This window comes from Lonchura striata, chromosome 11 (assembly GCF_050655825.1).
Source record: "Lonchura striata isolate lonStrDom1 chromosome 11, ASM5065582v1, whole genome shotgun sequence".
NCBI lineage: Eukaryota > Metazoa > Chordata > Aves > Passeriformes > Estrildidae > Lonchura > Lonchura striata.
The window spans coordinates 20,226,871-20,251,244 of record NC_140713.1 but is presented as its reverse complement, the minus strand read 5'-3'; the positions used below and the strand labels follow the sequence as shown (position 1 = coordinate 20,251,244).

Sequence of the window (24,374 nt, the reverse complement as noted above, 5' to 3'; positions counted from 1 at the left end):
TAAAACAAATCCGTGTCCCTCCTTAGTTTGTTGAGTGAATGCTGTCAGAAGGAATTTGCCTCAATATGTGTGCTTGGTGATGTTATCAGAGTGTCTGTCGGGGGAACATTTAATACTGTTCAGAGGCCTGAGCAGCACAGTTGGGATTGGCAGAGACAGTGACAGAGGTGACCACGGCAGGTCCTGACAGACTGAATGCAGAATTATATAGTGCAGTGACAAAGCGTTCAGTTTATTTAAACAGGGGGACAGGATGTGCAGGAGACAAAGGGAGAAGCAAAGAAAAGGTTAAGTTGCTGAAATTTTAATTGAGCTCTGAGTGACTGTTTTTGAATAATTGGTTGTGTCAAAACGTAATGATCACTGGCCTGGGAAGCTGCAGCCTTTCACCCTCAGGTCACTGGCTCAAATCTGGGCTGTGCTGGTTGTAATGACTGATGTTCAATACCAGCTAATGTGAAATGAATTGCTGATCTCTGCCCATCTTTTACTGGATAAGGATCTGCATCACCAACAGTGTGTGCTGGGAGCCCTGGCAAAGGTGGCATCCAGAGCTAATCTCCTTTTTATGAGAGTTCCCTGGTGGGAACTGGTTCTTGGGTATGTGAGGCCTTTCACTATTGCAACTGTGATTTTATTAATGCAGTGAAAAGATGAGGACTTTGCTGTTCAGGGTTTCCTGCCTGTGACTTTTGTGTGTATTTGGTGGAACCCTGGCAATCCTTCACTAATTCTAAGGAGCCCTTCACAGCGCTCCAGAACTGCTGGCAACCAGGGCAGCAGGATAATCACCAAGGATTGTTCTCTGGGGTCTAGACACAATCAGTTCACCCCATATTTAAGAATATTCTTGAGCTTTTATCTTCCAGGGGCAAGGAAATAAAAATAATAGCCATCACATAGAATATTCCTGTCACTCCCCCGTTGTGTCATGAGCCATTTTTTTTGCTGCTGGAGTGTGAGATCCATTGCTGGAAGTGTCCTGGAACATATTGAATGTTTTTGGGTGCACCTGTCTCTGCTTAGGTCTGTTCCAGAGCTGCTCTTCCCAAAACCATTCCATACTGCAGGCACTGGGACCTTGGAACAGGAATTTTCTATGGTGGCTCAGTAGATCAAAGCAAGCCAGCAGTTGCTGTTTTACCTTCTGAAGTGTAGGATCCTTGGAACAGCTGCCAGATGAAAAGTTTATTTGTGTGTCCCAGAATAAGTTGCAGAAAGTTCCTCTAGGCTGCCTGCATATTTTCTGTGAATACAAGGCAGCCTTTTAATAGTCCTAAAATAACTTGATTTTGTTGGCAACATTGAAAAGTTCCAAACCTTCTGGACAAGCAATGCAAAGGAGAAAAATTCATAAACTTTAGAGTTGATGTTGATTGTTTCCAAAGAAACCAGCACAACTTTAGCAGCCAATCCAGGTTTGTATGCTCAGGGAGAAAGAAATACCCTACCTGGTATAGTTTTACCATTGATTTTAAAAGTGGAAAAGGTTTCTCCACTGACTCAGCAGACCTGGAGAGGAGTCAGTATCAGTTTCATGGGTTCATGAAATCTTTTTTTTCTGGTTACCTGGGTTATTTATGGTGAGTCAGTTTATACTCTTCAGCGAGAACTGAGGAGGGTGTAAGAGCACATGCTCTCTAATTTCCTATTCCACCGTGTTACCCAAACAGCTGGATCTTCCCTCAGACTCTCGTGGGAAGGTGAAGGTTATGAACCAAGCTGCTCGCGGGGTTGTGGGCCCTCTCCAGACACATTCCAGCTGAGAGTGCTGGCATTTGAATGAGAGAAGGTCTTGACATCCTAATTCTGGACTAGCAGGTATCACTCCCTATGCAAATATAATTTCTTAGAGCGTGAGCAAGTAACATATGTCCAGCCCCTACACTGCAGAAGCCCCAGGGAATGGGCAACTGAAGTCCAAAAGCCAAACATATTTCCTGATTAATTGGGCCCTTGAGGCTTTTGGGTGATATTAAAGAATCTGCCAGTCATTTTCCCCCCCTCTCACCTCTTTTAGATAGTAAGTAATAAAATAACATAAAATCTGATTTCAAGACCTCATTGCAATGAGTCATTTCATTGCAGATGCTTTGTACCTTCTGTGAGACCTCATGCTGTAAGGGGCAGGGTGCATATCTTGGATGCTTACTTCAGCTACACAAAGAAGGAATACAAGCTCAGTCCAAGCCAGTACCCACCATGTTGTGAAACTGATGGAAAGAGAAGTTGCTTTTGGGATAAAAGTTTGGAATTAGTAATGCAGCCAGTTTCTAAAGACAGAAAATGTCTTTAGACAAACCTGTCTAAAGACAGATTTAAGGTTTTAGTGGATTATTAAAAGCATGTGATTCCAAGTCTATGGCTTATTTTGGGGAGAACAGCCTTGAGATACTCAAAGGCCATGGAGACCACTGGAGAAGACATTTTACCTTCTTTCACACATCAGGAAGGTATCTTCCACCTCAAGCTGACATGGCTGTGTTGGTGAGAAAAAAAATGGCCCCATTTCCAAGAATACAAGCAGCACCATGTTTTATTTTTTCTCACATAATAGATCATTTTTTCCTGTGTAGCCGGGTCTAGGAGTGGTGACTGTCTAAGCAACAATTCAAAATTTTTGAAGAGTTCTATATTTTAATTTATATTTTAGTTTAGTAAGAGTGGCACGATTGATTAGGACCATCATGTGTGAAGAATCTCGCCACTTCCAGCACAACTTACCTGTGTGGATTCAGCTGACCATTAGGGTTCAGCTGACCATTAGAATTCAGCTACCAGCTGCTTGGCTTTTCCCCAGCCAGGATGAGAAAGAAAAACCTAGCAAAGTACCAGCAAGAGCCATGGATTTTTTTCTGTAGCCTTTGCTGTGGGATGCAGGATGTTTTCACATGGTGTGTGTAACGGGGAGTTCCCTGCAGAGGGATAACACCAGCATGCACAAAGTGACAACCTCTTGGTACCCTTGTAAAATTCCACCCCGTTAAAGGGAACTGGAGAGGAGATATATGGCTATTAAAGTAAAACATAACTGCCTGTCAGGGAAAAGTAGTGACAACATGCACCGAACGCTCCTCCATCTAATGCCTGTCAGCAGGAGTGGGTGGTTTTTAACACTGGTCATATTCCCCAAGAAGTGCGCTGGAATTGGCAGAGACAAGGATGGAGCTGACACGGGCAGGTTCTGTCAGCTCGGATGCGGAGGTGAGCTGTGTGCAGCCCAAAGCTGGTCCTGACAGCCGCATCCACACACGGGCACGTTCGGGAATCGGGAGCAGCAGGAGGGCAGGGCAGGGACCAGCCAGAGCTGCGCCTCCTCCCAGAGAGGCAATGGTGAGTAGCAAAAGGGAGGGGGGCAGGGAGAGAGGAGCAACAATAAAGAACAATGCCTATTATGTTTCATGTCAATGTTGCTGTCATTAGGTAGTCGGAAAGATTTCAAACAGATAAACTCCCCTTTGGTATGGCAGACTGCCTTGGCAGCCAATTTTAGGCCTTGATTTGATTGATAAACTCTTTGTGACAAGGAAGGATAAAAGAGGCCCCTGGTTTGGTACATATAAATAGGAAATTAGCTGGCAAAGTTGTCAAAGATAATTAACTCTCTGATTCTGTGTGTCTATTCAGGTTGACATGCTGAAATTATTTAGAAATGCACATGTCAACTCTCTGACAGAATTTGGTGCTGATCAGATAAACAGTTTTTGAGATGCCTGATTGTAAAATGATGTAAGAGCTTAGCTGGTGGTTTTATCATTATGCATTCTCTTAGCAGCAGCAGGTATCAAACGGCAGCACCATCCTTTAATGTGCGAGATTCAGAGATCGGGAGACAAAGTTAAGCGCTCCTTCACAGTTCTCAGCTCACTTGTTTTGTTCCTTGCCCCTAGGTTAAGCAAAATACTAATAATGTGTTAAATTCCTGGGTGTTCATCTGCTCCTCATCCTTTCCCCAGGCACGATTGGAAGTAACAAAGATAAGGGTCTATGAGATAAGAGGTCTGAGAGACGTGGCATTTTGTTACTCCTTCAGAGGAGATAAACTACTCACTGCTATAATCCCAAACTCAAAGATTGACAAGGTTAGGAAAGTGCAACGGCAAAAAGCCAGTGACTGGATGTCTTTATAGTGGCTCCTATTAAAGCAATGACAGAGAACAACAAATATATTTAGCACTGCACAGTCAGCGTCTCAGCCACTGTCCCTTGTTTACAGATGTCTGCAGTGGCTGGTGTAGCACTGTGTGTGGAGTGTGCCTTCTCAATGGGATTTGATTTCCAAGTCCCATCAATGTCCTTGGAAAAGTTTAACCTGATGTGTGTATGTACTGTACAGCACCATAGTCCTCCAGAGCAACTTTGATACCCCTTCTTGAAGATTTTCTCCATCTGAGTGTTTTTCAGCCTCCAAAACCAGCTGCTCCTTGGCAGTGGGAAGGTATGGGCACCAACATCTGTCTTGAACATGGTATCAATGGAACACAACTGGCCTTTGCTTTCCTTAAACCACCTGGAGCTTTGTGTGGCTGCACAGGCTGGTACAGGAAAGCATCTCTGCCCCAGTTCTGAGTGAGTGCTGTGGCAGCATTGAGCCAGCTCACCCTTCTACTCCCAGCTAGTTGGGATTTTTGAGCCTCTGGATTCTAAACTCACGTTGGACATTGTCTATCAAGCCTAGCAGTTTTTTGTCATGCTGGCAATCAGTCCAGCTTGTCACCCTGGGATCCTAGGCAGGCAGCTTTGCTTGAATGCTCACCTGTCCTGAGTCCTGTCCAATGGGGTTAACTACAGAAGGAAATGGAAAGAAAATGAATGTAGAATAGATTGGCCATTGCATTTATTTAAGGAGAGAAAGGGAGCAGTGCTACAAACCACAAGACCACTAACAGGTATCTCTCACCTGGTGTGTCAGCAGTGCAAACAGCTGCCTGTACCCTGCTTGAGCTGCTGCTCTCTGAAGTACTGACTGCTGTCTGTCTCTGCCCTTTTTGTGCCTTTCCTACCATGGCTTTCAAGGCAAAGTGAGCATGGGAAATGTGAAATGTCTCTGGCACACAGAGGCCAAGATCTGGCACATTCAAATCATGACTCCTGTGCCTCTTCACCATATCTGCCTTATTATACTCAAGTCCTGGCTTTGATCATGCTGCTGCTGAGGAACTCCAGGATCTTGCAAAGACCTACCCCAAAAACATATCATGTACTTAACCTCTCACAGGATTCACAAAGGGTAGAAACAAGTTCTCTTCAAGTCAGTAGTGATGGATGTGCTACTGTCCTCGGTGTCAAAATGATAATGGCACACGCATTATTCTTCCTCAGAGCCCTACAGTTCCTTTTTATCATATTTTGCACTCATTTGTACAATGAACAATGTCTTACCTCCCATCACTTACATACCAAGAAGCTTTTTGTCTGTTTATAAATAGGGTCTCACTTGACATAACAAAATTCATGATATTATTTCCTCATCCATAAGCATTTCTGTAGTGCTCATTTCTACATTTACATTCTGCAACTATCTTGTGCAAGTAGGCACCCCAGGGGCCAGAAATTTGGCTTTAGCAGGAAGATCTTATTTTTCTCTTTTTTCCTATTCACCTTAACATGAGATTTTAAGCATTATGGAGGTCTGTGGTGGTTTATAAGGGAATAGATGCAGCTACCTATTGAAAGTGCAGGGACAGGCAAGTGCTTTTAAAAAGATATCCTAAATACAGATGCCTTTCCATTATTATATTCATCATGTCTAATTCAGCCCTCCCAGCACATGGCAGTGGGGGGTTGTTCATAAAGAAACTGATATTCTCATGTATAATGCAGCATTATCTAACCTTCCATATAGATTACTGGTTTAGGATGAATTAGTTTAGAGCTGTGTGCCCCTGTGTTGTGTGGTATCTATCTTACAATAGGTTTGTAACTTATCACAATTGAAACGAAAGGAATAAACTGGAAGGAAATGCACTTTTCTCTTGAGTGGTTCTTGTTAGAGCTTAGTTGAAATGTAGCATCTTACAGAGACTCCGTTTATACACAATTTGATGATGAAGGCTTTGCTGCAGGCAACCTGGAAACATGAAATAGGGCTTTAATCATAACACTTCCACTTTTCTCCATTGGGAGCTGTAGGTGTGCAGTGCCTCGGAATAGAAACCTGCTTTTATTTTGATGCCCAATATGGATTTATGTGCCTGAGCTGAGGTATGCAGATTTAGAAACAATGTCCCTATAAACCAGAGCTACCCAAAAGATGGATTCTCACAGAAGGGCATGGGGCTGTGCGTGGGTGACAAGCTGACTGTGAGCCAGCTCTGTGCCTCTGCAGCATCCTGGGCTGCATGAGGAGGAGTGAGGCCATCAGGCTGAGAAGGGATTCTTCCCTCTGCTCAGTGCTGGTGAGACAAATCCAGGATTTGTGTCCAGGAAAGGGTTGGTGGTACTGCAGCCAGACCAGTGAAGGGCCACAGAGAGAAGGGCAGAAGAATCTGACACGTGGGGAGAGGCAAAGAGAGCTGAGGCTCTCCAAACTGTGGAAAAGAAGGCTGAAAAGCTATTTTACCAGCTTGTATCAATATCAGATGGTGGAAAATGAAGGAGGTAGAGCCACTCTTCTCAGTGCTGGGCAAGCTGAAATACAGGAAATGCAGTTTAAAAACAAAGTAATTTTTCCAATATGAGGGTGTTCAAAAACTGTAATGAGTTACCCCAGGGTGTGCCTGGAGTCTCCATCACTGTGGGGGTCTCAGAACACCATTGGACACACTCCAGAGCAACCTGCTGCAGCTGACCCTTCTTGGACAGAGAGGGGTTGGACTGGGCTATCTCCAAAGGTCCCTTCCATTCCCAACTCATAGTATGGAATTGACTTTTCCACAAAACCCAGGCTTTCCTCTAAGGAGAACAGCATAGGTGGTTGTGTCCCAGGGCGGGAGCAACTTCCTCATAACTTGTTGGCAGATGCTTGACACATCTGTTTGCTTTAGACTTCCACTGAAAAGACATTTCTGTTCCTGCATCACATGTGTCAAATTCAGCTTCTGGGGAAATGTACAGATGTTCACACACAGAGAAGAAAATAACATGCCACGGGAGTATGTCATGATTGTTGATATATCTTACACTGTATTAATGAGGAAAATATGTTTCCTTTAATTAAAACATTTCGCCTGGGCTTCAGATATGTTGCGATTTTAGCAGGCTTTTACTTTTGTGTGATTAATAAACACGTTGGGTGTGTGTGAGCACAGTGATGCTCACATGCTGCTCTTTCCATCCAGCTCTAAGGATGGGCCCAATGCTGATGGCAAGGTTGTTGTGGGGAATTTTTAGGAAACTGCATGCCAATACTTCTGTTGCCTTTCATCTGCTACTTCTTTGTGTGATTTTGCTTAGGAAAATAGTTAGAGTACTTATGGAACTGTCTTAGACTTCTTATGAGTTAAAAGTGGCAGGTATCTGAAGGACAGAGGAAGTGCTACGTGTGCCATGAGGGGCTGGGGAAGCCTTGGGTATTTGGTGAAATAAAGAGGGTGAGAAAGGGGTCTCTCACTCATCTTCAATTCATCATTCTCGTGGAGCTTAAAAAGCAGTAGCTATTCTGTTTTATTTCCATATGTTGGCCATATGATCGTGCCGTCTGTGCATATTCTTTTTCCATTTCCCTGCACGTGATTTTTAGACAGAATTATGTAAATTTTGAAGGTGCAGTAAATTTTGCTGTTAGTGGGTTTGGGAGCTTGAATCTTCTCTAACAAAGTATATAAATTTTTTCTTGTCTATTTCCAGATTTCTTCACCTGTATTGAAAAATTTTCCTTTTCTATCAAATAGGACAAAATGTATGGCCTTGAATGCTATGAGCAGGCAGTCTGTGATTTTTCCTCTTCTGCCCTCACATTGTCATTTGGGAATTTTGCAGCCTCCTAATCTGCATATGGGGCCAAAAGAGTTCCAGATGTGAATAATTCAGTCTCCTGTCAGTATTATTGAGGTGCCTGCTACCTAGAAAACTCAGTGTGCCCATGTGATATCTGACTTTCATCTGTGACAGAAGCTTTATACAAGTCTAGGGAAGCTGGTGGCCTGTTCTGGGCTCACTGAGGTATTAGAGGTAATTCCTGTACTCCCAAAAAGACAAATATTTAGGCTTTTCAGGTGACACACTTTACTAACTGTCGGTATATATATTTCCCTAAAAATGTGGACTTTTGTTACACAGATGGAACAAAAAAATCTCGGAGTTCAGGGCCCCACATCTGCTGCACAGCTGCAAAAAACACCAACTTTATCACCAGTTTTCATGATACAGGGTAAACTATGGCAAACATTGTCTTCCTAAGCAATTAGTGAAAGTTCTTGGGAATATCTCAGCAGGAATGTAGGAATGGAAAAAGGGAACAACTATGGAAATTTTTTTACAGAAGAAGGAAAAAATGAGCCTCAGTAGCAAAAATAAGAATAGAAAATAGATTTTCCAAAGTTCTTTTAGAACACAGAATTGCAAAATCAGTGGATAAAAGACAATTTGCTGGATTTACTGATGATTTTAATAATGCATTTGATGTGGTTTCTCATGGCATTCTTGCTTGCAAAACAAGTTTACACATTGGTTAGGGTATAAACATTGTGTTGCAAGGGCTGCAAAGTGGTTGAAGAATAATTATTAACAGCAATGTGTGGTATTCTGGAGAGGTGTTTAGCAGAGGTTGGCACCAAGATGGGATTCATATTGATTCTTAGCTACTGGTAATGACCCAAAAGCAGGCTGTGCCAACAATATCTTTAGATGACAATCACCTGGGAGAGGGAGAGGACAGTGGAGCTGGCCAGGTGTGTCCAAACAGAGCTACAGAGGATGGGCATATGGACAGGAAACAGTGAACTACTGTGCAACTTGGAAAATGAGAAGCCAATACATGAGGAAAACCTCACTGTGAGGGGGAAATTGAGAAGAACATTTTGCTGACCTAAGGTGATAAATGACAGAAAATGAAATAAAAATTTGTGGTGCAATGACATGGCAATGAGAAGGTCCCAGGCAGGATGGGCAGGAGTCAGGAATTTTTGATCAGAATGATAACCTCCCTTAAGATTTGGAGCCTCAGATGAAGCTGAGTGAGAATTCAGAGAAAATCACCAAGTTTGTATGTCCATGTGTGGATGTGTTTATGTGCACCCAAGTGAGAGTGGCTCAGTTTCTGAGAACTGCTGAAACTGAGGGCATGAGGATACGACTGTGAGTAGGAATGTGAGAGGCATAAACACCATGGTGTTAGAAAAAAACAATACAGGGTTTTACTGAGGGATTGCTAGGAATAATACCAATGAAACTATCAACTGGAAAATTGAAGCAGGATATTAATGAAAACATCCTGAATGAATGAGGTCATTTAGGCTGGAACATTCTCCTTTGGGTCTTTTAAATTCAGTTTGGGGACCACACTCAGCGAGTGCTGTGGGGATGCAGCTCTGCCTTGGTCCTGGAGGGTAGGTGAGTTGAGCTGGTTTCTAGGTCATAGGAGCTTCTCAAATCTGCAGGATACTGTATTTCCTGGATTTTATTATTGGAAGTTTTCCACAAGCAAACCTCACATCAACCACGAATAAAAAGTCCAAATTGTCTCGCCATTTGAGGTCACCTGAGGCCTTGCTGGGTTACGAGTTTATGGACTTTGGAGCATCTGCACCTTCAGAGGTTTGTGCCATGGATGAGGGAACAGGGTGTGCAGGGCAGTGTGGCCTTCTGCAGGTGGGTCTGCTCACCCAGGGGCCTCCACCATCGCTGTGTGTAGGAGCCTCAGTCTGTGCAGACAAGGCTGAGGGCGTGTGGACAGACAGATTAATGTGAATTTGTGCGGTTCGTTGGCTGTGCAGAGCTTGAACAATCAAATCCCTTCAGTTCACTCCACTAACTGAATTGCTTATGACAAAATCACAGCTTTTTCTCCAACTCTTTTTAATCTCCATTTTGAAAAAAATTGGAAATGACATGGTAAAGTAAGACCAATTAACATTAACAATTGCAGTTTATTTGCTTCCACTGTTTTACAGCATGCAGTCTGGTAGAGCAACACGCATTGCTATTTTGGAGACATCAAAATAAATAAGTAAATAAATACATAACCCTGTGGGCTTACAGATTGAGTCAAAGAGCAGGAGATTATTCCTGGCACTCAGAAAAAAATTGTTGCCTTTGAAAACACCAGACATTGACAGTTTTGCATCAGGACAAAATTAGGATGAGGTGGAATCTCTCCATTCGTATTGTGCCAATTCAGCAGATGTTTCAGGCAATTCTGGAAGGTAAAAAGAAATGAATAGAGACTAGAAACCAGAACCAACCCCAGATCCCTTGAGACAAAGGTTACTATTCCTCCCCTGACCAAGTCTCCTTCACATGTAGTGGGATAGGGTTATCTAAGCATTTATATTTGTATTTTAGTGCTGCGTAGCATTTTTATAAAGAAGAGATGCCAAAGCTTATAACAGAGAGGGTATGTGTCATTATCTCAATTTTACAGGTAAGGAAATAGAAGCACACAAAGGTGCTAAGACTTGCTGGCAAAGCACTCAGTAAACCACAGCAGAGCCAAGCACCTGACAGATGATCTTGTGTGTTTGCCTTTGGGCCGTGTCATCTGTCATCTTAATGGTACAAACATTTTGGATTTAGTCACACTGGAAAAGCAGAGGACTTAGAAAGGGGAGAAAAAAAAAAGAAACAAAACTCAAGCACTCCAGAAATTTGCCAATGAAAATAAAAATATCTAGTTTAAAAACTTCTAAGAAATAAATGTCATGTTATTGTTCTCTGTGAGGGAAATGCTCTCAATTAGAGCTTTATAAATGTGAAGCTATGGCCACCCTCATTCCACAAATTAAAACCAGCTACACTTGAGAGAAGCTCCTAAGAAGAGCTACTCAGTAAAAATACCAGTAATTATTGTAACATCTCATATTCTTTTAGCAAAACAAAATAACATAAGCTTGGAGACTGACTGACTTCTATCATAAACATTAACATGCTGTGCTTGGACCTCTGGAGATCTGTCAAAAACCAAAAGGTTTTGTCTCCACATAGGTTTCTGCTAATGGATTTTCCATGCATCCCTTGTTTCAGTTTCTCTTACCGTGTGTGGGACTCAGAAACTCATTGCTGCTCTGGGCAGTATCAGTTCCTGCTACTACCTTAAAACATCAAGGAGCTGATTGCAAGTTACATTTTTTTATTATGCTCTGTGTATTTTTAGAGGAGAAAGGAGCACTGTTTTCAACCAATTTAACTTAGTGTTGTGAGTGGAAAAAGATATCAGCCAGGGGAAAGAGCAAGTTTATCTTTCAATCTCTTACAATGTGTTTTAAGTGTGCTCCTACTAGTGAATTTCATATTCTATTTTAATTATATTTAACACTTTGATCCCCAAGCCTTGAAGAGTACTCCACTGCCCAGGTTTCTGTGCAGTCAATGAGGGGCAGGTAAAAACAAAACAAAACAAAACAAAACAAAACAAAACAAAACAAAAAATAAAAAAAGGAAAAAAAGGCAATCACTGCCCAGGGAGCTTTGACTCTTATTACAAGCATTGTCTTTGCAGGAGAGCTCACAGGCAGAGCAATCTGAAGATGGAATCATTCTGAAAAGAAGGATTAATTGCTCCACCCTTGCCTCCTTTCCAGTCTTGTTAATTTTATTGAAATTGCCTCTGATTTTCACTGAGGCCATTCTTTGCCAGCTTCAGCACACTGTGTTATGTTAAAGTTTCAGAGAGCTTTAGGAACGTTTTAAAATATTTCTTTGTTATTTGTTCTATTTGTATTTAATGTTTGCTTACCTCTAACAAATAAAAAACACGGACCAGGAATATAATGAATAATGATATTGAGATTAAAAAATAAAAATTATTGGCTCTTTTCACATAATAGCATTCCCCTAACATTTTCCAGTTTTTCTTTACAGCCATATGGACTAGAAATTCAAACTTAAACAAAAGTCAACGCAAAAATAACCTAAGTTTGGGTTCTTGGGCAGTCTTTTGATTTAAGCAATACTTTAAAAAACATTAGCTGTTGCAAGGTTCCATAAAAGAAGTTGCAACAGAGTGGGGACAGTGGCTCACCTGGTCTCAATGTTGCTGCTCTCCTAAATTGGGTAGAGCTAGGACTGTGCACCAGTCTGTCATGATATAGTTTGACTTGCAATTGGGGTTTTGTTTGGTTTTTTTTAACTTTAAGGGAAATGCTTGAAGTATGGCTTTCTGTTTCTCACTGACACTGGACAGAGAGTTTCTTGGCTCTGTTTCCCTTACACAGAAGTCAGCCTCTGAATCTTTTTAAAAGCATTTTAAAAACAGCACACAGATGAAAGCAATTAAATAAGAAGCAAATGAGGAATGAGACCCTACAAATGTTGCACTTTGTAGTGCTTGTACACAAGATACATTAGAATTGTGTTTATTAGAGCAGTGTGTCACCCTTCTAGAAAGATGAGGACTGCTGAGAGCAATCCCTGAATCCACAGTGGGGCTTTAGGGCAGCCCAGAAGCTTGGAGAATTGGGCCCTGGTGCAGATAAGAAAATATGTATCTCACTTGTAATTGAGCCAGATTTTACACTGACCACAGTGTGAAACAGAGTCCCCATATCCAGGAGGGCTCCCACGAGGGATAAAAGCACAATCTCCACACTTAGTGCTCCCCAGACCACTCTGGATGATTGGATCAACCTCTCACTGCCCAAGGCTGCTTTCAAATACACATAAAAACCCCCAATCTCCCCCTAAGCTGTGAAATCACTGGCACAGGAAGGTGTTTTGGTAAAAGTTTCAGGTGGAAGAGGCCTGAGTTCCCACAGCTACTGCCTTGTCTTTTTTTTTTTTTTTTTTTTTCCCATTTGGGTTCTGACTGTTTAGTTCTTATTAGTTGGTATAGTTTTGTGATTACTGCTGGTTACTCTCAATCTCTATTTCTGCCTGAATACCATGTGTTCTGCCTTAGAATACCCAAAGTATTTGCAGTATGCAGAATGCTGTATATTCTTGAAAAATTACACAGCACTCTGTTTTTTTTGTGAAGTCTTTAGCCTGAGATTGTCACCTGCCACAAATAGAGAATAATACCAAGATAAGCCCTAGTTAGTTAATGTCACATAATCAAATATCACAGGTATTTTCATAGTATATTAAGGGTAGATATTTTTGTCTGGATTTTCTTACCCTGTGAAAAACCTCATTACAAGAATTAAAGCTTCAACTGGCACATGTGCTAATCTATGTAAACAGGAATGCAAGAACATGATCTTTGCTACTGATACATTTGCATATTTTTACTGATGTAGAAAAAGGTTTTATTCTGTGAACACAGCACCAGTTCCAAGAGAATTGTAGGTGGTATCAGAAAGGTATTTGAATATATTCCTAAATAGTATTGCTTTGATGAAGTGCAAAATATTTCCAGTATTTGTTTGTCATCATTGTCAGTAGATATGCACCTGGCTTCTGGTGCTCCAAGAGGAAAGCTGCTCTACCTCTTTTTCTTTTACTCCCCTTTTTAAATTTTTTGCTTTATTTGTTTTTGCCATTTTTAATGCCATTCTGCAATAACAAACAATGAGTTTCTCTTTAGCCATCCAAGCACAGCACTGTGGCACCCCACTCGCTGCTGCCTGGCGATGTGAAAAGAACAAAAGCCAATAAGCAGTGATGACAACCATGTAATCCAGTGTTTCTCAGCTCTCTATCTCAGGGAAAAAGCTGCCTTCCAGTGCCACTCCAGCACAGGTGAATGTCTACTCCTGTCTGAGGCTCAGCAGGAGGCAGAGATACTGCCAGGATGACTCTTTCACTCTGCTTTTTACCTGTAGTTGTGCTCAGGCCCTGCAGTGCACTGATATGCTGAAGAGTGTTAGTATCACATCAGAATATCAGTCCTTTTCCTAATAGTATTCCCTGGTCAGAGAAGTGCCAGGATTGCTTTGTGGAGAGAGCAAGCAAGGCAGATGTGTTGCTTAGGCTGCTGGGAATGTGGTTTTTCCCAGTTTTCTTGTGGTCATTTACTCTTCAGGGCAGAGCACAAGCCTGCCAAGCACTTGTTCTCAGTTGTGAAAAATCTCAGATGCAGGAGGAACAGGTGTAAATTGAGTCAAGAGAATGGACCAGGGTTTAATGCAGAGACCTTCTTGATTATTTGGAAGGCATGAATTACTTCTTCATATTTTTTTTTCTTAAAATACCTAATTTCTCAGGACAGCTGACTGTTTAAGTGTTGAATTTCTCAAGGGATGCTGTGTAGAGAGGAAACAGAGATCAGATAATTTCCTATACAGCCCATGCTACTCAATGGAATTTAAAACACCAAGTTTCAATGGGATTTCAAATTTTCAAAAAGGGGATGTTGGTATCCTTTTTGGCCAGCCCAAAAACAGTTTTCCTATTTAGAAGTGAAGCCACATGACCCAAAAACAGCATGGCTCTGCACCATCAGAGCAGCAAGATGATGTGCAAGTGTATCTAAAGGGTGGTACTAAGAGATCTTTGGTTCTTTGTACAAGCAGTACTGAGGTTGCTCTATTCCCATCAAAAAAGAACAAGGTGACTATTTTGGAAATGGTTTTTCTTTAGGGTAGAGGTAGCTCATAATCTACAAAGGTACTGTCCATGACTATTCCCAAGTGTGTTTCTTGCTTTCCCTTAGAGCAATAAAGTTGATTTAATTGGAGAAAATAAGGGGAAGGTTTCATAACCAGCGTGTCTCCATTGTTTTTGTTTCCCCCAGAGACTGAAGTTACAGGCTTCCTGCTGCAGGAAACTGGCAGCAGCAGTTCTGATTTTCTTGGGAGACACTTCAAATTTCCACTTATTTCAGTGCCTCTACTAGTGGTGAAGTGTTTCATTGTACATGATTCTCTGCTGCCATTGCAGAGAATGCCTGCCTTTGCATTAATCTTATTGTTTCCAAATTTCTTTTGTTCTCGTAATCAGCATAGACCTTGAAGTGCAGCCCTCAGCCAACATCTCTAAATGACATAAATAGAAGTGTAGGCACCTGGTCTTTGAAAGAATGATGCTGTTTCTTCCTGTAGGTCTAATTTTAATAGCTGATGCATTGATCTATAGGAAAAAGGGTCCCAGACAGTAACTGTGAGGTCAAAGCTGCTGGAGGGAGTAGTTGAGAGAAAGATGTGGCACCTTAGATCGAGACTTGGAGTGCAGAGAAGTCTCAAGCTCCTCTCTGTTCTTTGAGTTGCTGAATTGCTGTTAGGTCTAACAGTTCTCCTTTGTATCAGCCTATAAATACAGCTGTGTCTACTGGATTTTGCCCAAGGGCTCAAACATCATGGTTTGCTAAATTTTAATCATGCTTGTGTTTGCCTTTGAGTGGAGTTCACATGTCCTGTAGAGCCCTTAATCCTCAGTTTGCCATCCCAGGCAAAATGCCCAGTCTCAGCTGAGGCCTTCCTAGCAAACTGCTCTGACTCCATTGACTCTTTGCTGTGTCCTCTAATGCATTTTATGGGCCTGGTATGAGCTCTGCTGCAGATCTGCACTCCTTAGACCAGCAATACATGGTGCTGTTGATACCCTTCATTAAGAAATATCATATAAGCATTCTGTCAAGCAATTGAAATTTCATCCATCTCTCCTGGTGATATTAAAAAAAAAAAGTATCTCTGTATCAATGTGCAGGCACACTGACAGCTGGAAAATATTTTAGCACAACTGCATGGAAACTCTGGTTTTTACTCTAAGAGGTTTGAAGAGCACATTGTAATTACTGCTTGACTCCTCTGTGTATAGTGTTGCAAGGTTACTCCCTCTTTTAAAAACCAAATTAACTGTGTAGTTTGCATCCAATTTCTGCATGCAATTGCCATGATTACGGGTGCAGTTCACATAACTGCACATAGAATCTGTCAGAGTTGTCCGTTCAGATATGTGAAGTGGAAAGGCTGTTGTCTTTTGCATGTATTGGTTTGGCAGCTGATTTGCAAATCTGTCCCTGCTTGTGGTTTGCTTTCCAGAGCAAAGTACTTGTTTCAATTTAAATAAGTGGCATCTCTCAGTCTTTCCTTAAAATTGACAATTATAGACTGGGTGCGTTCATATGACAAAGATGTATCTTCTCCTAAAACAAATTGTTCAGAGGATTTTCATTTGTTGTTTCTTTTTTCCCTCCCTTTGTTGTGTGGTAGTACAAAGGAATCAACTACATAGTTTTTCAGGAAACAAAGACTTCAAAAATATCCTATGAGCAGCACTTTATTCCTGTGTAGTTCTATCCACAAAACACTTCTTGAAATATTGCAGATAAGGATTTTAAGATTTGCATGTCCTAAAAGCAGTACATGGAAACTTCCTTCACAGTGTGTTTTCAAGTTAAAATAGTGCTCTGATGAAAATACAAAAATTTATGATGTGCACAAGCCCAGGATCTGTCTCTGAAAACAGCAATTATGAGGACTATCACTTTTGAATCTGTTGAAGAATCAAACCAAACCAGCCAACAATATTTTATAGTTTCCATTCGGTTTTGCCTTTATATTATAATTTAACAGCTTTGGGCCACAGCAGAAATTAGAATCCCTCAAAACATGAAATATGAGTAAGAAGAGAGAGCTTTCACCTTGATGACATCTGAAACACACGTGTGAGGGGGATCTGTGTCTCAGAGAGAGACAGTGACATCACCAACATCATCACCAAGGACATTGTACAAAGTCAGCGCTGGAGATCAGGTCTTCTGGCTCTCAGTCTTTTGCTCTTAACATTGGGCCAATAAAAGATATTGTTCCCTATTTGTTATTATGTATTTACTTTTATATTCCTCTCTCTCTTTTCCAAGTTTTTCCCAAAAACTTTGGAAACTATTGATTTTTGAGTTCCCTAGGAAACCTTCTTACATCCTTTTAAATACCAGCACCTTTTGTGTTCACATCCTTTGGCCTATGCAAGCCCTCTTTGTCTTCATCTAAAGCTCCAGGGGGAAATGCTCTTTATCTTTATTTCCTTGGTTTTTCTTTCTCTTAGAAAAGCTGACCAAATTGTTCAGATTTCCTTTATCCTAAGATAAAGAATGGCTTTGGATACTTCTGAAGCTCTAGATCTTGGGAATATTGGTAGTGACGTTAGAGGGGGCAGAATTTGAATTCCCTTGTGGAAGTAGCCTCAGATAAGGGTCCATCACTGACTTAGCTACAAAACTGCAGAATTACCCTATGTCTGCTGATGCTGCTTAAGCAGCACTGGAAAAATAGTGTATCTGTTGAAATAAAGTATCTGGAAGGAATTCTTTTGGGTCCATTGAGTCATTGCCCAGTTGGGCAGTCAGGGAAGACCTCACTGCTGTTATTTCTATTTGAAAAGAGGTTGTAGTAAAATGGGACTCATTCTCTTCCGCCATGACTCAGATGAAAGCATGGAAAGAAATAGCCTTAAGTTGCACCCAAAAACTGAAAGAGCAGTTAGGCATTGGAATAAGTTGCCCATAGAGGTGTTGGAGTCACCATCTATGGAAATAATCAAGAAGTGTATGGATATGGCACCTGGGGATGTGATTTAGGCATGATTACTGTCGTGCTGAATTAATGATTTTGAAGGTCTTTTTCAACCTTGTTGTTTCTGTGCTACACCAAAATTTTCACACAGTCTCTTCTAATATATCACCTTCCTCAGAACTGAAGACGTGAGAGGTCAGCGTGGGAATTGCTTTTCAGAGACCTCCTTGTTTTGCTGTGAGACCCTGCTGATTTGCAAGTCCATTGGACACTCAGATGGACCTGGCAATATTGCTTTTATGACAATCTTTTAACTCTTCTCTCCCAAAGACAGGGATTCAGAGTGCCTGGACACCCTAACACAGCCTTGCTGGGTCATGCAATGAAACTCAAAAACTGGATTTCACCTCCTTCATTCAGCACAGCTACCACAGGTCATCGACTTGCAAAAAAGGGCTGTTGAGGAAAGACAAAATGAGCTCATGGCAATGCCATGTCTCAGAAATTACTGTATGACTATTTTCTTGGTTGCTAAAACAAGGCACAAAGCCTCCGAAGAAAATATTTATTAAGCCACAGATGGCAAAGCTGAGCCTCTGATTTCCCTAAATCCTTAAGAGGATTGTGATACAGCTTATAGGAGCATCTTAGTGGCTGGATGCTCTGCTTCTTATTAGATATGTCATCCATCTATACACCCACAGTGACTTGAGGAGAGACAGTGTTTGCATTCCAGCTTTGCTAATTGCACACCTTAAATCAGGGTAACAGATAACTACTTTTTCTTTGTTTTTTGTGTGCATGCAGTGCTGGGCTTCTGAGTACAATGCAGCAATCCCATTTTGTATGTCTGATTTTAGATATGCTGTATCTATCTTCTTGATTTTAGTTACAAAACTGGGAGAAAGCTGTAACAGAAAGGTGAATGATCAGGGTAGTCATACCTTTGTTTTGAACAAAGCATAGAAAAGCACAGGAAAAGTGCAGATAAGTACAGAAAAATAAAGGAAAAGATGTAATTACTTTTATTGATGTGTCTTTTTTTGAGATGCTGTTTTACTTGCTCCTTTGTTGTTCCCTATGTTCCCTGAAATGCCTGGCTCTTGTTCTCCTGCTCTTACTCATCTTTATTTCCTCATATTTTACAGTTGAAGAGATGAGAACTGAAAATGTGTTTGGAAGAGATCACAGTAATCTGTGTCCAGTCTTGGCACAGGCTATTTACAATTCCTGTCTCAGTTGTCTTCATTACATTGTCTTACACACTGCTGGGATTCTCCTGGTTCCTAGTGCTGCTGGTGATGGTGGTTTCTCAGCAAAATATGCTCAGTCCAGACAGCTGACAGTATACCATAATTCTGTTGAAAGTTCCCTCATTCAGGTAATTATTTTTCTAGAAAATCCAGAGCAGTTTTTCTGGTAAAGAATGTGAAGAGATGACAGTAAATGCGATTTTTAAGGGGAAAGCCAGGGCCATAGATTTTCTTGATTGTCCATTTCTAGATGAGGGTAACTTGCACATTTCCTGAATGACAGAAAACATGAGCCAACGTATGGGGTGCAGGAGAGATGTACAGCAGTCCTGTGATGCCACCTAAGTGAGCAGAAACAAATCTCCTCTGCTGCTGGACCACATTTCTCAGGTTAGTCTCAGTGCAGATCTTGTTTCCCATCCATATCTTTATTGCTGAGAGAGAGTTTTTGGGCTAAGTGCTGCGTGGAAAAAGGCTTGGAAGTTTGGCCATATTAGCCATCTTGCCTTACTTAGTTTCTTCTTTAGTAGCTTTAGGGAAATGAAACTTTGTATATTGCTTGACAAGATTAATTGGATTTTAAGAAAGTAACAGTTGAGTTTACATTAATGTTATCTTCCTGTCAAATTAAGAGATTCCAAAGTGCTGCAGCACCCAGATCCAAGGAAGAGAGTCATTTTGTAAGCACTCATGCACTAGATTTTGACAAGTTGCAGTTAATTTTTGAACTTCACTTTTTGCAACAGATTCTCAGAAGAATTTTTGTGATATCCACTGAAAATTACAAGCAGCACATTATAGTGGCTGTGCTCTTGTTTCTTCTGTATTCTGGGGACATTAAAAAACTAAACTAAATGCAAAGACTTAGCATAGTATGGTTGTTGTGCTCCAGAAGAGACCTAGGGACAGTCCAGCATGGATGCAGGGTGAATGGTAAGGAAAATAAGGTCTTGGGTTGCAATGGGAGAGAAGTGAGCAGCATAAATATAAATGGAGAATTCACTGAGTATATTCAGTTTTCAACTGCCACATTAATAAACCAAACAGTAACAGCGACTGTGAAATGTAATCATAAATATCTGAAATAAAGTCAGCTAGGATAAAAAATCAGATATGCTGTAAAGTATATGGAACTGTGATTTTTCCACTCCATTATGGAGTGGAAACCTACCAAATTTGTTACTATGACAGAGGAAACATTAGAACAAATAATAGTTTTTCCTTACTGACTTACCAGGCTTCCTAATTCATGCAAAACACAATAATATAAAGGGAAGATTTTTGAGTTTTGAATTTAAGAATACATTTAGTTTTTTTTAAATTTCAGAAAATCCACTGGAAAGTGGCTCTAACTGTCCAGCCTTGAGTATTAGCTGAAATACATTGACTGTCAGGAGAAAAAAGAAAGCACTGCTTATTTTTGAATAGCAAAAGAATGTTATGGTTTCTGGTTAGCTCTGAACAAGCCATCAAGGATGAGTTTTTCCTTAGTAGCATGACTGATTATGTCAGAGCAAATACCCTGTGCAGGACAGAGATCATGTGTGATACATAGAACCATGCAATTACCTCGGGGTCCTGCTCTGCCGACCTGGGCCACTTGTCCAGCTGAAGAGCAGGACTGCTAAAGCTGTGGAATTTTTAAAGCTTGGCTGGATTCTGATTGCAAACCTGTTCTGTTGGGTAATTTGCACTGTAGAAAAACCTGTGAATATTTATTGGTGATTGCAAAGTTCTGCAATCTGTAGGAGGATTCCTAAATTACTGCTTTTCAACCTCATTCCTTTTCTGTAGGGTAGTTTGGGGGCAGCTGTGTTCCAGAAGAGTCAGGTGAAACTGGAGTGCACGCAGGGAAGGTTTTGTGTCTGGCAAAGGTGTCTTTGAGGTTTGCTCAAGACTTTCCTCCCTAATTAAATGGGTGTCTTCCTTGACTTTGATCTTATGAGTCATTCATCTAGAAACTACTTACATTCTGCAAGACATCCCTGAATAAGTCTCTCAATTTATTTATATCTCTAAGATGATTTAACACTAAGTTAATGATTTAGGGACCTATCTGATTCCCAGGAAAGCCAGTCAGAGGCTGTCCCCATCTAACCAACTGGGTACAATACCTACTTACATTTAAATACCGTTTGCATTTCTACAAAAGAATTTATATTGCTTGCTAATACCCTGGATGCAGAGCTTTTTATAGATTACTACCCCATAAATTGTTAATCCTTACTTTTTAAGTTATCTTTCATTAGAAATGGAACAAAAACCAAAGTTACAAGTACAGACCTGAACCCTTCACATTTTGAGATGTTCCAGATTCGGGTACCTTGAACATAAACTTCATTCTTTGGATTTAGACTAAACAGAAAATAAGCCTATTTTCAGGTTCCAATTTGAACATATGGTAAATTCTTAGGAAATTATTTGGCCTGATGGGTTTGTGACACTGGAAGAAGGTTGAAATCAGAAAAGGTAATTTCCTTGCTCTCTACTGAAAAGCAGTAAAAATGATTTGTTGCTGATATTTTAGGGAGATTTGTTTCTAGAGACAGCAGGGAAAAGCTAATTCAGCTAGAAAGTCTTCCTGTTTTCCAGGACAAATCTGTCTGTTTTTCCTGTTACATTGTCATTGCCTTCTGCAGATGGGGAATTAGTAGCCAAGGAGCTGCTGAGAAATTCTGTGTTAGACTTTAGAAATCTAAGGCATGGAAAATTCATTCTTGACTTGGGAGCTGCTGGTTTATACAACCTCTGGTGGCACATGCCTGCTTCATGAGAGGATCTGCTAAGATGCTTTGGGAAATTCAGGAGCTGAGCAGCAGCACTCTGGCTGTGGGTGTCACTGAAGCATCCAGTTCCTCAGGAGCTGCCTCTCAGGAGGGAGCTGAGCTGGGCTCTGGGTGAGCACCAGGACAGCAGAGATAATAAATAATTAGAGAAAGGCGTGGGGGGGAATGTCTCGCTCGCACCGAGGACAGCACGGAGCCTCACCACCCACGAGGCATCACTGGGATGATGACTTAATTGAAAAGAGTTGCTCAAGCATGTACCAGGCCTGGCACAGAGTTAGAAACTTCTGCTTGAGGTAATGTTTTAACAAGTTGTTTTCTTTTTTCTGTTGTCACCTGAACCAGAAGATTCAGGTGCCTGCTTATTGCGTAGCTACACCTCGGGTTATGCACCAAGCCTGGTTTTTTTTCTTTCCTTTGTTTTGTTTCCTAACTGGTTGCATTCATGTGCTCAGGCCTCTTCAGCATTTCAGATCCCAAGTGAAACAAGAAATGGGAAGATGCAGAACAAAGCCACCATAAGTACACAGGTGAGAGGTGGAGTGTTCTACTTCATTCCAGAGAACGGGAATCATATCTGGTCAGTCAAGCTTTTATTCCAGCTCCAACTTTTATAGAAAAAATTTACAGAAAAAATAAACATTCAAACTTAGACTCCTAAATCTAAATTATGTGGGCTGATTTATAATAAGAATTTAAAGTCCAGCTCTTTCTTATTGATTGTAATTTAAGGTTAAATGAAAAAAAGCAATATTAATTTCAATTATACACACCAAAGTAAAGAGGAAAAATGACCTACCTTGCCTGACAATTCCTTCCCTTTCCACCCCTGCCTCTCTATCTTTCCTCCAGGAAAGCAAATTGCAGCATATCTGGAAGAATAACTAGATTAAGTTATTTTGGATAAAGAGGAGAAAACCAATTCCTGTATCAAGTCTCTTCAAACAACACTGAAGTTCCTAAGTATTGAATGGGCTGTAACTTGAGTGTTTTGGGTGATGTGCACTGTGGCTCTCTCTGGTGATCTGGGTGCTTGCAGACAGAAAAAAAAATTACTCTTCTGCAGCTACTCTCTTGCTGGTCTGGTGTGGTCTGGCTTTGCACAAGGACTGGTGACTGAGGAGAGGGCTGATGATTTTGTACCACCTTCACTTTCTGGGGGACTTCAGATCAGACTCCTGACAGCTCATGACTTGTGAAGTCCACAGGGAAGAGAATATTTTATGTCATTGTTTGTGGAGGCAAGTGAATAAAAGCTGTGGGAAACAGTCCAAAAGAAATTGGGGATCGTAATCAGATTCCCTGAGTTGTGAAATGAGGTGGCAACCAGGCTCCAATATCTCTGTTCACAATCTGTGCCACTTCCAGACCTGCTCTTACACACTCAGGTGCTGATCCAGGTGATCCGAGCCCCTGGAGTGTTGCTGTGTTTTCTGTGTGGGGAAAGAGAAGAAAAAGTTCAAAGCAAATATCCTGTTGTCCCTCATCCACAGCTTGTCCAGAATGAACTCCCAGATTTGTTTCTTTATGAAAGCACCCAACAGTGTTTAATTTCAATGACCTGGCAGCCTAATGCCCACCAGGCTGGCTCCCAGGTAGAGGTTAACATCAGCCTAACCCCCTCAGCCCTAATCACTTTTGGGAAAGTTAAGCTCTGCTGAAGGTTTCTGGTGTCTGCAGCCATCCAATAAACCCCACTAAGCACAGGGACTGCAGGGGTCTGTTTGCAGCCCCTTGTGTGTTAAAGCTGCAAAATTTCTGGGCACAGTCCAGTTGGATGTAAACAGCATTCCTCTACTGGGGTGCCAAACGATACCTTCCTCCCTGCTGGGCCTCAAGATGTAGCCAAAACTTGTTTACTCTGTAATTTAGAGTTCATTGTAATCTAAATAGGGATTTTTGCAATGCAAATAGGGCTGTGCAGAATGTAATACATTTTATTTATCACTACTGTTAATTATGACTATATAGCTTATCACTCATCACATAGCTTGGATTGCAAAACACAATGTTTCAAACACACTTTAACTCTCAGATCATGATCAGTAAAGCGAATATATTATACTTTTAATATGCACTTTCCCCCACAGTATTTTACAATAGCCTGCATAAACTCCTTTTTACAGAAAAGGTTTCCAAGAAATGAAAAAAAGAAATATCTTGACTCATGTGTAAAGGTAGTTTCTGATTGCATAAAATGGGCAAAAAAAGTGTCCTTTTATTTGGCTTCCTGGAGTGTCCAGTTGTCCTGGCTGTTACACATGTATGAGGGAGTCTGCTATTAACCCCAAAATTCTGAGTATTAGAAGATGAGCCGATAATGATCTAATGCTAAGATAAATAATTGCAGTTGAGCATGTCTAGAACAGTTTGATGGACTCAGTGCTCTTTAAAGGTGCTGAAACTAGAAGTGGAGTGCAGAGGCTAAGGAACAATATTCAGTGAAGGAAAAGTCTCCTCTCTCCTTGGCCTGTAGGAGGTGATCTAGGTTTGCTTCCTCTCTAATTTACACCTGTCATAAACTAATAATCATGCTCAATAAAAAATGAAATTAAAATACTGCCCAGTGAAGAGGGATGAAGTGGTTAATGTTTGTTACGTGCCCTGATGCTGAACCTTGACATTCTGACAACACCCACCATTCTCGAGGTGCCATTGCAGATAAATGATTCCCTCCATCAGAGATAAAGTGCTGCATACTTCACTGTGGTCCATGAGATACCATGACCCTTATGCCTCAAGAAGGCACAAATCTTTTATTAGCTGATTGCTGTTCTAAGTTAATGTAGTTAGGCTAGGTCTAAGAAGCCTGATTCTGTGAGTTTTACTAAACTCTCCAGCTCTTT

The 24,374-nt window shown here is 41.1% G+C and overlaps 1 long non-coding RNA gene across 27 annotated transcripts in view; it reads left to right on the top strand.

Annotated features, from left to right (window-relative positions):
* LOC110476338 (uncharacterized) overlaps nucleotides 1-24,374 on the top strand; it is a 524,174-nt gene that overhangs the window by 272,257 nt on the left and 227,543 nt on the right. Inside the window, exons 1-2 of one of the 27 annotated variants that reach the window (XR_014957971.1) lie at nucleotides 13,195-22,058; nucleotides 22,381-22,491. The exons of 25 other annotated variants lie outside the window; for them this stretch is intronic. This is a non-coding gene — a long non-coding RNA (uncharacterized LOC110476338). Of the gene's footprint in view, nucleotides 1-13,194; nucleotides 22,059-22,380; nucleotides 22,492-24,374 lie in introns of those variants that run through there. One more of the 27 variants, XR_014957970.1, reaches the window with a different exon arrangement.